This window comes from Rhinatrema bivittatum, chromosome 12, assembly GCF_901001135.1.
Source record: "Rhinatrema bivittatum chromosome 12, aRhiBiv1.1, whole genome shotgun sequence".
In the NCBI taxonomy this organism is placed as follows: domain Eukaryota; kingdom Metazoa; phylum Chordata; class Amphibia; order Gymnophiona; family Rhinatrematidae; genus Rhinatrema; species Rhinatrema bivittatum.
In genome coordinates, this window is record NC_042626.1 from 27553608 (window position 1) to 27568586 (window position 14979).

A 14979-nucleotide genomic window follows, 5' to 3' on the forward strand; every position below is an offset into this window, starting at 1 on the left:
AATTTCTAAAATCAAAAGGTCGCATCTCTGCCCAGACTCCACCCCTCTCCCCATACATATAGATCATGCATGTGAGTCATTTTCTGGATGCATCGGTTGCTCAGTTCTGGGTCCATTTCTGTGGGTAAAGCAGGCCCCCTGAAAGTGACCCTCTGAAAAAGCAGCCCAAAATCCATTTTTCAGTGCAGTGTCGAGGACAAGGTTGAGTATGGATTTTGCTTTCTTTGGGGGACACGGTTAGTGTGGGTAGGTCAGTGAATAAACTGTGAATAACTTGCCTCCTTTGTTTGGAGCACTAAAGAAGTTATTTCTGTATCTAGTGCATAGGTGCCAGCTCTGTGGGTGTAGAGGATACTTGAGCATGACAAATATTGAGTATGCTTCTTCAGTGTGTCCAGGGAGGGGTTATTTGTGCTGAGTTTAGCACCCCCCAATCTTGCTGGCAAGTTGACTCCCATGGCCCAGTGGACAGGTGTGCTTCCACATCATGTATTAAACATGATTTGGCACTATTATTTAAAGTCCAGGAAATGAACTGACCCTGATGGCTGCAGGAAGTGCTTTCCTGCCCTTGAATTTGACATTGTGCTGATGAATTGGAAGACAGTGCTTCTGGGTTCTCTGCTAAAAGGAACAGATTATTAATGCTGTGAACACTCAGTACAAGTGCAGACAAATCACCAGGCATTTCTGTTCCATTTTTTCCTGACACGGCTGGATGGATGCTTTTATATTCAATTGTGCTTCTTGTCAGAAGTCGAGCCTGGGAGAGCCTCAAAGCAGCAGGCTGTCTTAATATCAGATTATTATTTGAGACCTGTGAATCTTTGGATATTGCCTTTTGCATAAAGACTAAATGAGTCATGAAAATATCAGGACACTTGTTCTCTGTTGAAAGGGTTGGAGCAGTGCCAGTGCCTCATTGGCATACCCAGGAACTGCACAACCAGAAAATAGTGGGGGAGGGGGTGCTGCATGGGCCATCTCTATTCCTTCCCCTCATGAAACTATTTTATAGAAACAGAGAAATGACAGCAGAAGAAGACCAAACGGGCCATCCAGTCTGCCCAGCAAGCTTTCACATTTTTTTTTCTTCTTGGCCCTTATTAGTAACTTTTTGGTTCTAGTTACCTTCCACCCCCGCCATTGATGTAGAGAACAGTGCTGAAGCTGCATCTAAGTGAAGTATCTAGCTTAATTGGTTAGGGGTAGTAACTGCTGCAATAAGCAAGCTACTCCCAAGCTTATTTGTTTACCCAGCCTGTGCCATTCAGTCCTTGTTGGTTGTTGTCTGAATATAATTCCTCTTTTCTTTATTCCCCGCCCCTGACGTTGAAGCAGTGAGTTGCACTGGATATGTATTCCAAGTGAAGTATCAGGCTTAATTGATTCGGGGTAGTAACCACCTAACAAGCAAGCTACACCCATAACTATGTAATTCAGTCCTTGTTGGTTGTTGCCTGAATATAAATCCTATTTTCCTATTTCCCCCCTGCCATTGAAGCAGAAAGCTATGCTGGATATGCATTGAAAGTGAAGTATCAGACTTATTTGGTTTGGGGTAGTAACCGCTGCAACAAGCAAGCTACTCCCCAGTTTTTTGTGAATGCAAATCCTTTTTACCACATTTCCTCTTGGCGTTGAAGCATAGAGCAATGCTGGAGTCACATTGACAGTGAGTATGTTTATTGAATAAGGGCATTATCTCCAGGTAGTAGCTGTCATTCCCGCAAGCTACCCCCATGCCTCTTCTCTTCATTCACATCCCCTAGAGTTTATTTGGTGTCTGTCTGTAGTTCGATTTTCTCGGTCAGCATCTCTCTTTTTTTTTTTTTCTAATTTTCTGCTCTCCACAATTTTACAAGTGGGAAACTTTTGAATACCTCACAACTCACTTAGAGGCAGATGCAATTTCTTAGGCTGCTTAAGCAATACACAAAACCTATGGGATCTCTTAGAATCCCCATGAAGGCCTTTGACTCTTCAGACCCCAAGAGGATGGTAGAAAATCCTCCACTGTTTCACGTTACTCACAGATGGCAGGGAGGCATGGCCAGAGCAAATCCTTACCCTGTTGTCTAAGGGTTGAATCCTCTCAGGCTGGCCCTTTGCCACTCCTTTTCTGCAGAGCCAATGTAGTCATAGGCATACTGCAGCCTTCTTTACTACCTTTACCCAGCTTCCTCCAAGATGTCTCTTTCTTCAAAACTATCCCAGTGACTCAGGAAATCACCATTTATAGTTATAACCCCCCCAAGAGTGACCAGAAGAGTGACCAGCAATGCAGAGGCTGTTGTTCCTGGGGCCATTTCTTCTCCCAGACCTCACAACCCTCCCCTTTCTTACACCAGTATAGTCCTCTGCAGGCCACCAGGGTCCGTTCTGGTGAGGAGGAGGTTAAAGCACAGAGGCCCTAGGCTCACAGGGGTGCCTCTCACTTCCTTTGATTTCTCTTGGTTTACAGAACTCATGCTTGGGATGCCCTTGCTTGAGGACACCTAACACACTGAAGAAAACAAGCAGGACATTCTGGTGGGGCATTCAACAAAAATTTACTGCAACCAAAAATACTCAAAGTCTAGCTCACAACAAGTCTCCAGATATTCTTCACACAAAAATAAACAGTTCAAATGTGCCTCTTTCTCAGTGTTAACTGAGTCAGTGTTCCTTTAGAATGACTGACACTAGGAAATACTGCCCCTTCCTACCTGTAGATCCCCAAAAACAAATATCACAGGGGGCTGCATCTCACAGGCTAGTTCTAACATAGAAACATATTTGTTTTTGGGGTTCTACAGGTTGGAAGGGGGCAGTAGAAATCTTCCTCCTGGCATTGGTAACCAAAAATCTTTTCCAGAAACTTATTCCAAAAATACCAGAATATCCTTGACTCAGGTCCCCTTAAAAGGTTGCAAAGGAGCAGGTCTTCCTTATCCTTGGTCTGACCCAGCATGGCAATTTCTTATGTTCTACACTCCAAAAACTGAAGATCCAGGTTTGCATCCTAATCCTGACATTTGATATGCACCCTCCAGCAAGCGCCTAACAGCTTTGTGCTCAAACGTAAGTTTAGGACCTCTTTGGAAGGCAGGCCCATGGCGCTCTGGACCCAATATGGTGCATGAGCACAAACTTGCCTGCAAAATAATGGATGGTACCCGAGTTGTGTACTGGGGCCTGAGGGAGTGCTGTGGCTGATGGGCGACATATAGTTTACTTAAGATTGACTTAGAACACGAATTGTAATAATGGCAGGCCTGTCACGTTACTCTTTCTTTAACATGGGATATGCAATATAGACAGTGTAAATATAATTGTCACGAGATAATCATACTGCATAAGTGCTATCTGTACCGTAAAATTGCTTCTGCATGACTTTCCAATGACTAATAAAGTTTAAATAAAAGCAACTCCAACAGGAGCAGCAAAATAATCTTTTCTTGGGTTAAAAAAACAAGCAAGCTACCCTGTAACCTCTTCCCTATATTTTCTGATTTTCCTGATGGCTGATCTCTTGAAGGTGCTCATAGAGAGCTGACCCAGTTGAAAGAAGGAGACTTTTACTTAGCCCAGGATTTGGCACTAGCATTCCAGTGTAACAGTAATGATGGCAAAAAAAAGACCAAATGGTCCATCTGGTCTGCCTAGCAAGCTTCTTATGGTAGCATCTGCCACTCTGAAACATAGAAACAAAACGGCAGAAAAAGACCATATCGCCCAACTAGTCTGCCCATCCATTCAATTTATGTAGCCCTTTCAATTCTCATTACTCCCTCAGAGATCCCCTGTGTTTATCCCATGCTTTCTTGACTTCAGATATCATTTTTGTCTCGACTACCTCCACTAGGAGGCCATTTCATGCATCCACTACTCTTTCTATAAAGAAATATTTCCTAAGATTACTCCTGAGTCTATCCCCTTTCACCCTCATCCCATGATGCCTTGTTTCCACTGAAAGAGGCTGGTCTCCTGTGCATGGAAACATTTGAGAGTGCTAAGATAGCCATCCCCTGGAGATTATTTAAGCAGCTCTCTACTGAGAGTCTGGAGGCTGTGCTTTTGAGTTAGGTGGCAGTATAGGAGCATTTTTCTTAATTGGATTTTTGGGCCCACTTTATCTTATTTTTCTTATCTCGCCTTTCCTCTAGGGTATACATAATATATCAGTGCTGCGGGTACCCTTCATGCATCAGGTTGAGGGGATAGGGGAGTTGTCAGAAACCCAGGACCACCTAAAAATCTTCCTCCTTGAACTGTGTCATTTGGAGGCTCTGGGTCTCAGCTGCACATAATTACACTCAGTATACAGGGGAAGACATCATTTCCAATAAGGGACACTCTCTCTGTTGGCCTCTGTCTGGTTGTTTAATCTGCCTGCAGTTGGTGTGTAGTAAAAGGTAAGAGCTCTGCTAAGAAGCAAAATTCCAATAAAGTAATTTTAAAGGATGTGTTTTCAAATTGGGCAGCTTCCACATCTGCTCCCAAAACAATTAGTGCACTCCTCCACCTCCCCAAAAAAACCTCTCTCAATAGTGAAACCAGAAATCACAGCAGCACTGTAAACAAAATAATATATAGATCAAAACAGTGGTCCTTTAGTCTGGCTTTATAGAAAACTTCAGAGCACCCTTACACCTTCCTAGGTTTTTCCCAGTATTTCACGGATGAGAAATGAAAAGGAGCTTCTTAAAGGTTAAGTGGAAATAGTCTCTTTTCCCCATTGTGGAGATTTTAGTTTTTAGCAGAAATCAGAATGTCTGTAAGGAAACAAAAAATCATTCAAGCACTCAGACGTAGAAAAATGGCTCCTTACTTGTGTGTTGAAAGAATGAAAGCTGTGATATATGATATGTAATTTGAAAGAATGAAAGCTAACGGGTATGTGGCCATGTGAGATTTCAGAGGTTCCCAAACCAGTTCTCCAAGTCTGGTTTTTAGTTTAACCAAATTGTGAACCTGGTTCTCAGACCTAATGTAGGCAAATATGCCTCATGCCCAATTTCCTTCCAGGATAGCCTTTTGATAGCCCATTTGCATACCCAGTCTCCTAGTTTTGCAATGTCCTCTTGCAATTTCTCACAATCCTCTTATGATTTACCAACTTTAACTAACTTTGTGTCATTTGCAAATTTGATCACTTCACTTGTTGTTCCCATTTCCAGATTGTTTGTAAATATATTAAAAAGCATCAGTCTCAGAACAGATCCCTGGGGCACTCCACTACTCACCTTTTACAATTGGAAAAATTTACCATTTAGCCCTATTCTCTGTTTTCTATCTTTTAACCAGTTGGCAATCCACAACAGGACATTGCCCCCTATCCCATGACATTTTAATTTCATAAGAAGTCTCTCATGAGGGACTTTGTCAAATGCTTTCTGGAAATCCAGATACACTATATCAACTGGCTCACCTTTATCCACATGTTTATTTATGCCTTCAAACAAATGTAGCAAATTTGTGAGGCAAGACTTCCCTTGGCTAAATCCATGTTGGCTTTGTCCCATTAAACTATGCCCATCTATATGTTCAGTAATTTTGTTCTTTATGAAACTTTCTACCATTTTGCCTGGCACAGATGTCAAACTCACTAGTCTGTAGTTTCCTGGATCACTCCTTGATCCCTTTTTAAAAATTGGCATTGCAGTGGCAACCCTCCAGTCTTCAGGTACCATAGATGATGTTATTGATAGTTTACAAATTTCTAATAGCAGGTTCACAATTTTATTTCTCTTTTATTTCTTTTAGCACTCTGGGATGTATACCATCTGATCCAGGTAATCTGTTACTCTTTAGTTTGTCAATTTGTCTTAGTACACCTTTCAGGTTCACTGATATTTATTTCAGTTCCTCTGAATCATCACCTTTGAATATCATTTCTGGCATGGGTATCTCTCTACATCTTCCTCAGTGAATCCCAAAACAAAGAATTCATTTAGTCTCTCTGCTATGGCTTTGTCATCCTTAAGTGCTCCTTTAACCCATTGATCATCTAATGGCCTAACTGACTCCCTCGCAAGCTTTTTACCTCTAATATACCTGGAAAAGTTTTTATTATGAGTTTTTGCTTCCATGGCAAGCTTCTTTTCAAATTCTCTTTTTGCCTTCCTTATCAATGTTTTGCATCTTTCTTCATTCAGATCCCTTTTCCATTTCTTGAAAGATGTTCTTTTAGATATTATAGCCTCTATCACCTCACCTTTCAACCACGCCAGTAGTTGTTTAGCCTTTTTTCCACCTTTTCTAATGCATGGAATACATCTATTCTGGGCTTCCAAGATGGTATTTTTAAAGAACATCCATGCCTGAGCTAAACTCTAACCTTTGTACCACACCGCCGCATGGCAATCATGTGCACAAACAAGCAGTGACAGTGTTGCTATGGCCTATCACATGGCTCAAAAGAATCAAGCCTGGGAGCAGGGCCCAGCCAGAGGCTGCTCAACCTGCTGCACCTGCACTGCCCCCGCACCACCCTAAACTCCCCAGAGAAGTGAGAGGGAGGAAGGAAAAAACTCTGACCACTCACATGAAGGGAGTAAGACCTGGTATGAAAGGAATAGGGGAATAAAACCTCTATACTCTCTGCCAGTCTTCATTTATTTTTACTTTTTTTTTTTTTAACCTGAGCTCTGCCAGTCCTGGCTGAGAGTAGGACCAGGTCTATGGCTATGAGAGGAGAGGGTGATACCCTTCACTGCCAAACCTCCCTCATCCGTCAACCGCTCTGCCTATTTTTTTATTTTTTTTTTAAGTCCACACCTGAAAAAGGCTACCAAACTAAAGGCACTCAACTGAGGGAGGGACCCATTGGTGTCACCTCAGGAGTACATGTGGTACGATAATCTTCTCCTTTTCTTTTTTTTACTACAGGAAATCCTCAATAGGGAAATTCATGTCCACCATCTGTTGGAGACGGAGAATACTGGCGGGCTGTCAGGGCAGAACTATATATCCATGACATCAGCTTTTACTCCGCCTCCATCTGCTGGTAGAGGTGCATAATCCACGTGTGGGGATTGGCTTGCCTGAGTGCAAAGGAAATAGGATAAAATTAGCAGATCACAGGGTTGATTATGAGCCAAAAAAGATCAGACAGATTAATGTAAATGTATATTTGCAGCTTCTGCTTGCAAAGATTATTTGCAAACGTGTTGCTAAACTGTGCCCAGCTCATGGGCACTTCGTTTTCTTCAATATGATTTGAAATTCCACACAGGGATATAAACCTTTCAGGAAAATAGTGCTTGAGTCGGTACTGTATGCTGCAGGTTCTAGAAAGGTTTTACTTGGATAATTCTTGTCTCACTTGGCGAAATCTAAGGCACTCATCCCTCCAACTTCTCTTTTTGAAGCACAGATATTGAAGTGCTTAGTTTTTTTTTAAATTTATTTTTTAAAATAACTTTTCACCAGGGACAAAAATCTTGGTGGTAGGAGAAACTTGAAGGCGAAAGCAGTGGGAATCTTGAAGAAAGACATACCACTGAGAAACTGCCTCTGGGAAGCAGACTGTCACATCCATTCTCTCCTTCTTCCTGCACACCACAAGGCTGGGCACAGCTGGATCCTGCGATGAAGTTTCCTCCTGTTGTCACAGCTAGTCTGGCTGTTCAGGATGACCTGCTCTCAATGTTCCTTCTTTCTAAGGCTTGCTTAGGCAAAAGCCAGTTGGAAGACTGCAGGCAATATCACACATAAAAGAAAACTCTAATAAACTACTTGGCCATTAATTTGAGGAACATGCACCCAAGTGATTGGTTATGAAGGCAGATTCTATGATTAATATGGTAAGATAAGAGTTGCCAGTTCTCATGTTATTTAGAAACAAAACCACATTCTGCGGGAACCGCCATAATGCCAGTCCACCAAAAAGTGGAATGCTGCTGTCCTCACTTACTGAGCCCCCTTTCCTCCTCTGGGGTATGAGTACTGCTGACAGCTGATGCATAGAGCCTTACCCATTCCCAAAAAACAAGGCCATAAGCACCCGGCTTAAAATTAATCTTTTAAAAAAATCTTTAATGAAAAAGCCCCAATATACTTTCCTGACAGGAAGATTGATGTCAGCCACCAGAACCAGGAACGATATCAACTCCCTAAATAACAGAGAAGCTCTCTGCTTCAACGGCAGAGGAGAAAGCCTGATACTTCACTTTCAATGCATATCCAGCATAGCTCTCTGCCTCAATGGCAAGGGGGAATGAAGAAAAGTGAATCTATATAAAGACAACCAACAAGGACTGAATTACATAGTCTGAGTAAACAAATAAGCATAGGTGTAGCTTGCTTATTGCGGCGGATAATACCCCTAACTAATTAAGCTAGATATTTCACTTAGATGCAATTCCAACATTGCTCTCTACATTAATGGTGAGGGTAGAAGGGAAATAGAACCAAAAGGTTACTAAGGGCCAAGAGTAACAGATAAGTATGAGAAAAAAGAAAAAGATTGCGAAAGCTTGTTGGGCAGACTGGATGGGCCATTTCGTCTTCTTCTGCCGTCATTTCTATGATTCTATGTTATAAGAAGGAATCAGACCCCAGTCTGCTACAGGAGGGAAGGAAGGAACTAGTACCACTGGCTTTCTCTCTTCCTATCCTGACTCCAAGACCAAGCAAAGAAAGGTCCACCAACCCCTCTGCTCAACCCTACAGAACACCCAAGTGCGAAACTATCTCGGAGCAATTTGTCTCCAATCCACATTGCAGGATTCAGCACCTCTACCATCTGCTGCAGGCTTCACTGTACCTTATAAGGGATAGTGTCAGCAAATCATAATCTTCTTTATCTCCCTCTACTGGCAGGGAGCTAAATCCAGTTGTACTGGACTGATCTGGAAAGATGATAAATATTATTCTAAGCACTTATTGTAACAGTCTCCCAAAAGGTGAAATTACTTCTTACCTGATCATTAGGGATGTGCATTCGTCACATCCGTTTCGGTGGGTACACACATACCTCATCGACTTTCTGGTTCATGAGATACATGCATATTATCCATTTTCTTACATATACTAGAAAAGTCGGCGAAATACACAAGTACCTGCTGAAACAGATGTAATGAATGCACATTTACTGATCATTCCTTTTCTTAAATACAATCAGACCTGTCCAGACCAGGGGTTAATGCCCACCAAGCAGAAGATGAAGACAGAGATCAACAGGCTTGCCTAATATGTGTCACTCCTTATATACATCCGTGCTGCCAGTATTTCTGTAACAAGCTAACTGAGGACAACTAACACAATTAACAAGTTAACCATCTTACCATTTTTTTTTTATTTTTTAACCAGTGGATTTCTAGAAGCAACAGCAAGTAGAAGTGAAGGAAGCTTTTCAAAACAGTAGAATAAAAAATCACTCACCTGCAGCGAAGCATAGACTTTCACGGAGCTTCCTAACCCTATTTACTTGTCTGCATGACATCTGCTATAATGCAGAGAGTGAATAATGACATTGAAGATGCCAGCAGCAACCAGAGAGCCCTAAACTGGTCTGATTGTATTCAAGGAAAGGAAATGATCAGGTAAGAAGTAATTTCACCTTCTTCATTGTCAGACTAGTGGGCAGCATGTTGCCTTATAGGGCAACATGCTGCCCATGTCTCTCTAAAAAAATGCTAAGGTAAAGAAGGCCTCCTCTCTAGTCCTGACCTCCAGGAGGTAATGCTCAGTGAAGCTTTGTTAAATTGCAGTTAGAGATGGAAAAATGCTGACCAACCACAGTCGCCTTCCACAACCGCTAGGACCAAGGGACGGAAGGCTTGCCATGTCAAGAAATGCTCCCTGGGACCTCTATGCTGTACATAGGATTATATAATGGCTCCATACATCTAGCTGCAGCATGAACTGAACCAAGGAGGATTCAGGCAGATACTCCACTCTTGGATTCATTTGTGGTGGAAAATTTAAGAATGTAAAAAGTTACCATACTGGGTCAGACTGAGGGTCCATCAAGCACAGTATCCTGTTTCTAACAGTAGCCAATCCAGGATACAAGTACCCAAACATTAAACAGATCTCATGCTACTAATGCCAGTAATAAGCAGTGGCTATGTGAAGGAAATTTGAAGGCATTTTGCCAACTCCACCCTAGACCTCAGTACAAAAATCTCCACCAACTGCAAACTGAAATGCCGCACTAGCAGCTGCACATCCTGCTTCAGCAAGAATACTTTCTGCCATTATGCACATCCTTAAAGGCTGCAACACCTTCCACTGAATGGTAATCCTTTAGGGGCAGAACACAAGTGCACCCATTCCATAGGAAATATAAGCCTCTTTCATTCCTGATTCACCAAGAATACAATGCAGGCAAGGAGCGCCCCCTTTAAATGTACACTATTGGAGCATATCATTAATGGGTCCCTCAGTCTAAGACTGAAGGGTATTTAGAAGGACCCTAACCATGAAGGTCTCTCAAAATAACTGAAACTATCCTAGCCCCCCCCCCTTTTTTTTTTTTTAGACAGTACTCTGCGTTAGCCGCATGGAACCAATCAAGAAGGCAAAAAAATTCTCCCTCAGGGAAGAATCCATAAGGTGGAACTATCCTTCCATCTGGAAGGAATTCTCCTTCCTCCACTTTCCTCACTCCTTAGAATTTCCAAGACACAGGTAAAAAAAAAAACAAAAACAAGAGCAGACTTGGTAATGATCTCTATCCCACGTAAAACACCTTGAATAAACCACACTGGACTTCCTAGGGCACTAAAGCTCATGCCAAGGAACGCCAACATAGAAGGGCCATGAAAATTCCTCAAATAAAGTCAGTTGCAACTTAATTGCCAGAGTCTGCTCCGTAGAACTAAAGGAGAGACTACTTACCGTCCCCCGCAGTCCCAAAATGGCTGCCGACCTGCCATGGTGCTCTTTCTTTCAGCAGGAACTAAGTGCTTGAGTGGCTCACCATTCTATTTTTTTTGTTAATTACATATCATCTGTATATGTCCTACAGGCCAGCGAAGGGAAAGCTTAGCTCCCCATCAGTCCTCCACAGATTCAACATGACTGCTGTTCCCACGTTCAACATATTGGAACTGGCTGAAGAATAAACAGCCAATTGCCAGGCAGAACTGTAATCGCAACCTCCCCCCCCCCCCAAGAGAGCAGAATACCTCTGCTGCACCCCCCTGGGCCTTGCTGCTGCACACCTTGAAAGAAAATCTCTCCTCCCTGGGGCCAAACAGGCCAGCGCCGAACCTCCTTCAGCAATACCTCCCAGACTCCTGAAGTCTTAACCATATGGATCCTTCACGTCTACCTGTGCCTTTTTTTATTTCTTGCTCAGAGCCTGTGTCTTAAAAGAGAGGCTCCCGGACAAAAAGGCGGTATCATGAAGAAGGCAGGAAAATGAAGGGGGGGGGGGGGGGGGGGGAGGGGGCAGGGGAAAAGGAGAGAAGATAGGTGTCAGGGCAGTCATCTCAAACTCCCAGGCAGGAAAAGCCTTTGAAAGCCTCTCCCTGCGACCCAAGCTATGCTACACTGAGGGAGGGAGCCCAGAAGGTTCACGTCAGGAGCTGTCTCGCAATAAGCCAAATACAATCCTTACTCTACTAAAGGAGAGAGGTCAAAACTTTCACCTCAGGAGCCAACTGTCATCTTCCATTTCAGCCTACCCTGGTGTCAGGATATTTGCCTAGCATCTGCTGGAGACAAGCAGACTTGTGTCAGCATGGTTGTATATAAGGAGCAGCATCAGTGAGCCTGTTGATCTCTGTCTCCATCTGCTGCTTGGTGTGCATAACTCACTGGTATGGTCTGGCTGGATGAAGAGAAACACATTTTAGCCAGACACAATGATCCCAAAAGGCTTTCACTTAGGGTTGCCAATTGCCCAATTTTGGACCGGACAGACAGGTTTTCAGCTGTGCTGTTCAGTGTCCGGTCAGTACTGACCGGACACCCAAAACCTGGTTTTTGCAAGAGGCTCCTCTTTCCCACAGCATCCTGGTTAGAGAGAAAAAGACAAGAGCTGAGAGCTGTGCTGTGACCCCACCCTCTTTCCTCCTTTCCTGTGTTGTAATTGGAACGGATGGAGAAAGGAGGCTGGGAATAGCACAGCCCTTATTTCCCAGTGGTTCCACAGATCTCTACAGCAATGCCTTCTGGGTCCCTCCCCCTCCCTCACTGAGTGCTGGGCCAAGACCTGAGAGAGGGGCTACAACAAGCCAGCAGAGGGATACAGGAATAGAGGAGGGGAAGGCAGAGAAAGAGACAATCAGTCACAGAGTGGGGAAAGGGGAGAGACAGAGGGGATACAGAGAAAAGGGGAGGGAAAGGAAGATAAGACACATAGAGAGCAAGGGAGGAAAGAGATACAGAGGGAGTATAGAAGGAAGATCACAGGGAAGGGGAGAGGCACAACGGGAGCATAAGGGAAGGCAGGAGACATAGATGGGGAAAAGGAAGGGACAGAAGAGACACAAAGGAAACAGGGGGTCACAGGAGGAAAGGAGATAAAGAGGAAGGCACTGGGGAGGAGAGGGAGACAGGAGGGAAGGAGGGAGAAAAAGACAAGAGCATGGCGAGGGAGGGGACTAGAGACAGGAGGGCAGCACAAGTGAGGAATGCACAGAGGAGGGGGAGGGCATATTGAGAGACAGGTGACACAAGGGAGACACAGATCAAAGGTTGGGAAGGTTGTAAGGAAAGGGAGAGCGAACAACCTGTGTCTGAGAGAGGAGGCTGTTTGTTTGGGAGTGTGCATGTGTATATGAGATAGGGGGATGTGTGTGTGTGTTTATGTGTAAGATAGGAGGCTGTGTGTTTATGGGGAAGTGTGGAAGTGAGTGTGTATTAGAAAGGCTTTAGTTGTGATAGAGAGCAAAACTGCATGAGAGAGGCTACTGTTGATGTGTTTAATAGGATAGTTGAAATAATTATACTTTGTTTTATAAAATGTTAACGGTAATCTCCCTTCCCCCTCCCAAAGCATGAAGTTTAGTGGGTTGTCCAGTTATGGTCCATGGAAAAGTTGGCCACCCTACTTTCATTTCAGTATACAATGCCTAAAAAAATAAAAATAAAAAATGTGGATTTTCCAATCAACTTTGTGTGAGTCTCAAAACAGTATATTTATCATTGATGAAAAGAACACATCATAATGGCTGAAATGGCACAAATATATCTGCCCAAACACACACACACACACACAGTTGAGAGGGAGCAGGAGTGAAGAGGATAATCCCTGGGTTGGTAAAGGGGGATGTGTGATGGTACTCAATAAGATAAACTAATGCACCATCTAGTGGATGGAGCATGAATTGCAGTGCTGTCCAGGCATTGGTGTACACATCCCTTTTTCTGTTACTGCACTAACACTGTAGTTCTGTGACAAACGTAGGCAAGGCCTTACCTGACGGAAGGAGTTACACAGGGCCCTTGGAGTAGGTACAACCAATGGGGCATGTGCAGCAGAGCCTGGCTGTGTTCCAAGATCACTTGGGTGACTTTTTATTGGCTCTGTTTCATATTTATTCAGAGCTTTAGCAGTAACAAAAGTAAATAAACAAGTAATACTGTACAAGAGGTCACAGGTTGTACCCCGCTCTGAAATTCCTGTCCTGACATTCACATTCACTTTCTGTCATTCAATGACCCAGTAAGTGCTGAACAGAGGATAAAACTTTGGAGTACACATTCTCCAAAAAGGTGAAAATTACTACTTACTTGATAATTTCCTTTCCTCTAGGACAGGCAGGCCAGTCCACACTGGTGGGTTATGTGCTCCAACAAGCAAATGGAGACAGAGATCACTGACTCGCTGATGTTACTCTCATATAGCCCTGCACAGACATCAGCCTGCCAGTGTTTTCTTCAAAAGCCATCTGTGGACAACTAAACCAACTCAAACTTTAAAAAGAATTAGCGTACAAAATCCTGTTTGTTTGTTTTTTTTTTTAATGTAAGCACTGGACTCAGCATGAAACTAATACAAAAATAACATAGAACAACAGTAAATAGGACTATCCCACAGAAGGAATTCACTTACCAAGTTCTCTGCTGATCGAGAAACTATCCAGGATCCTTGTACCATTACTACAAGTACACCTGACAAGGACCATATAAGTCAGAATATGTATGACCAGACAAGGCAACCCAGGGCAGGATAATGGACTGGTCTGCCTGATCTAGAGGAAAGGAAATTACCAGCCTAGCAGTAATTTCACCTGCCTCTTCATCCAGGGGGGCTAGTTCACACTAGTGAGATGTACCAAAGCTACTCCCAAATGGGTAGGGGGCTGCCTACTCTCCCATTAGCAAACCCTAACAAAATACGCATCCTCCCTCGACGCAACATCCAGTCGATAATGCCTGGCAAACATATGCATGGAAGACCATGTCGCCGCCCTACAAATCTCTGCTGGAGAACGAATCTGCAACTCTGCCAAGGACACTGCACCAGGGTCTAATGTGCTCTAACTTGCTTCAGCAAAGGCTTCCCCACATCTACATAAGTCGCTGTCACAACCTCCTTAATCCGAGCCACCTAGTGCGAGGTTTGGATAAGTTCTTGGAAGAGAAGTCCATTAACTGCTATTAATCAAGTTTACTTAGGGAATAGTCACTGCTATTAATTGCATCAGTAGCATGGGATCTTCTAGGTGTTTGGGTAATTGCCAGGTTCTTGTGGCCTGGTTTGGCCTCTGTTGGAAACAGGATGCTGGGCTTGATGGACCCTTGGTCTGACCCAGCATGGCAATTTCTTATGTTCTTATGTTCTTATGTTCTTAAGCTGCGTCCCCCTTCTTTATACCTCCATGAAGGAGAAAGAGACGAACTGTCTTGCAAAAGTCATTGGTAACTTTAAGATATTGCAACAAATGTAGCCGCACATCCAAAGGGTGTAATATCCGGAATTCCTCTCATGCAAATCCCTATCCAAAGATACCACTGAAAGAGATTAATTCAAATGAAAATCTGAAACCACCTTCAGCAAGAAGGAAGGCACAGTCCTTATCTGTACCTTTTCCG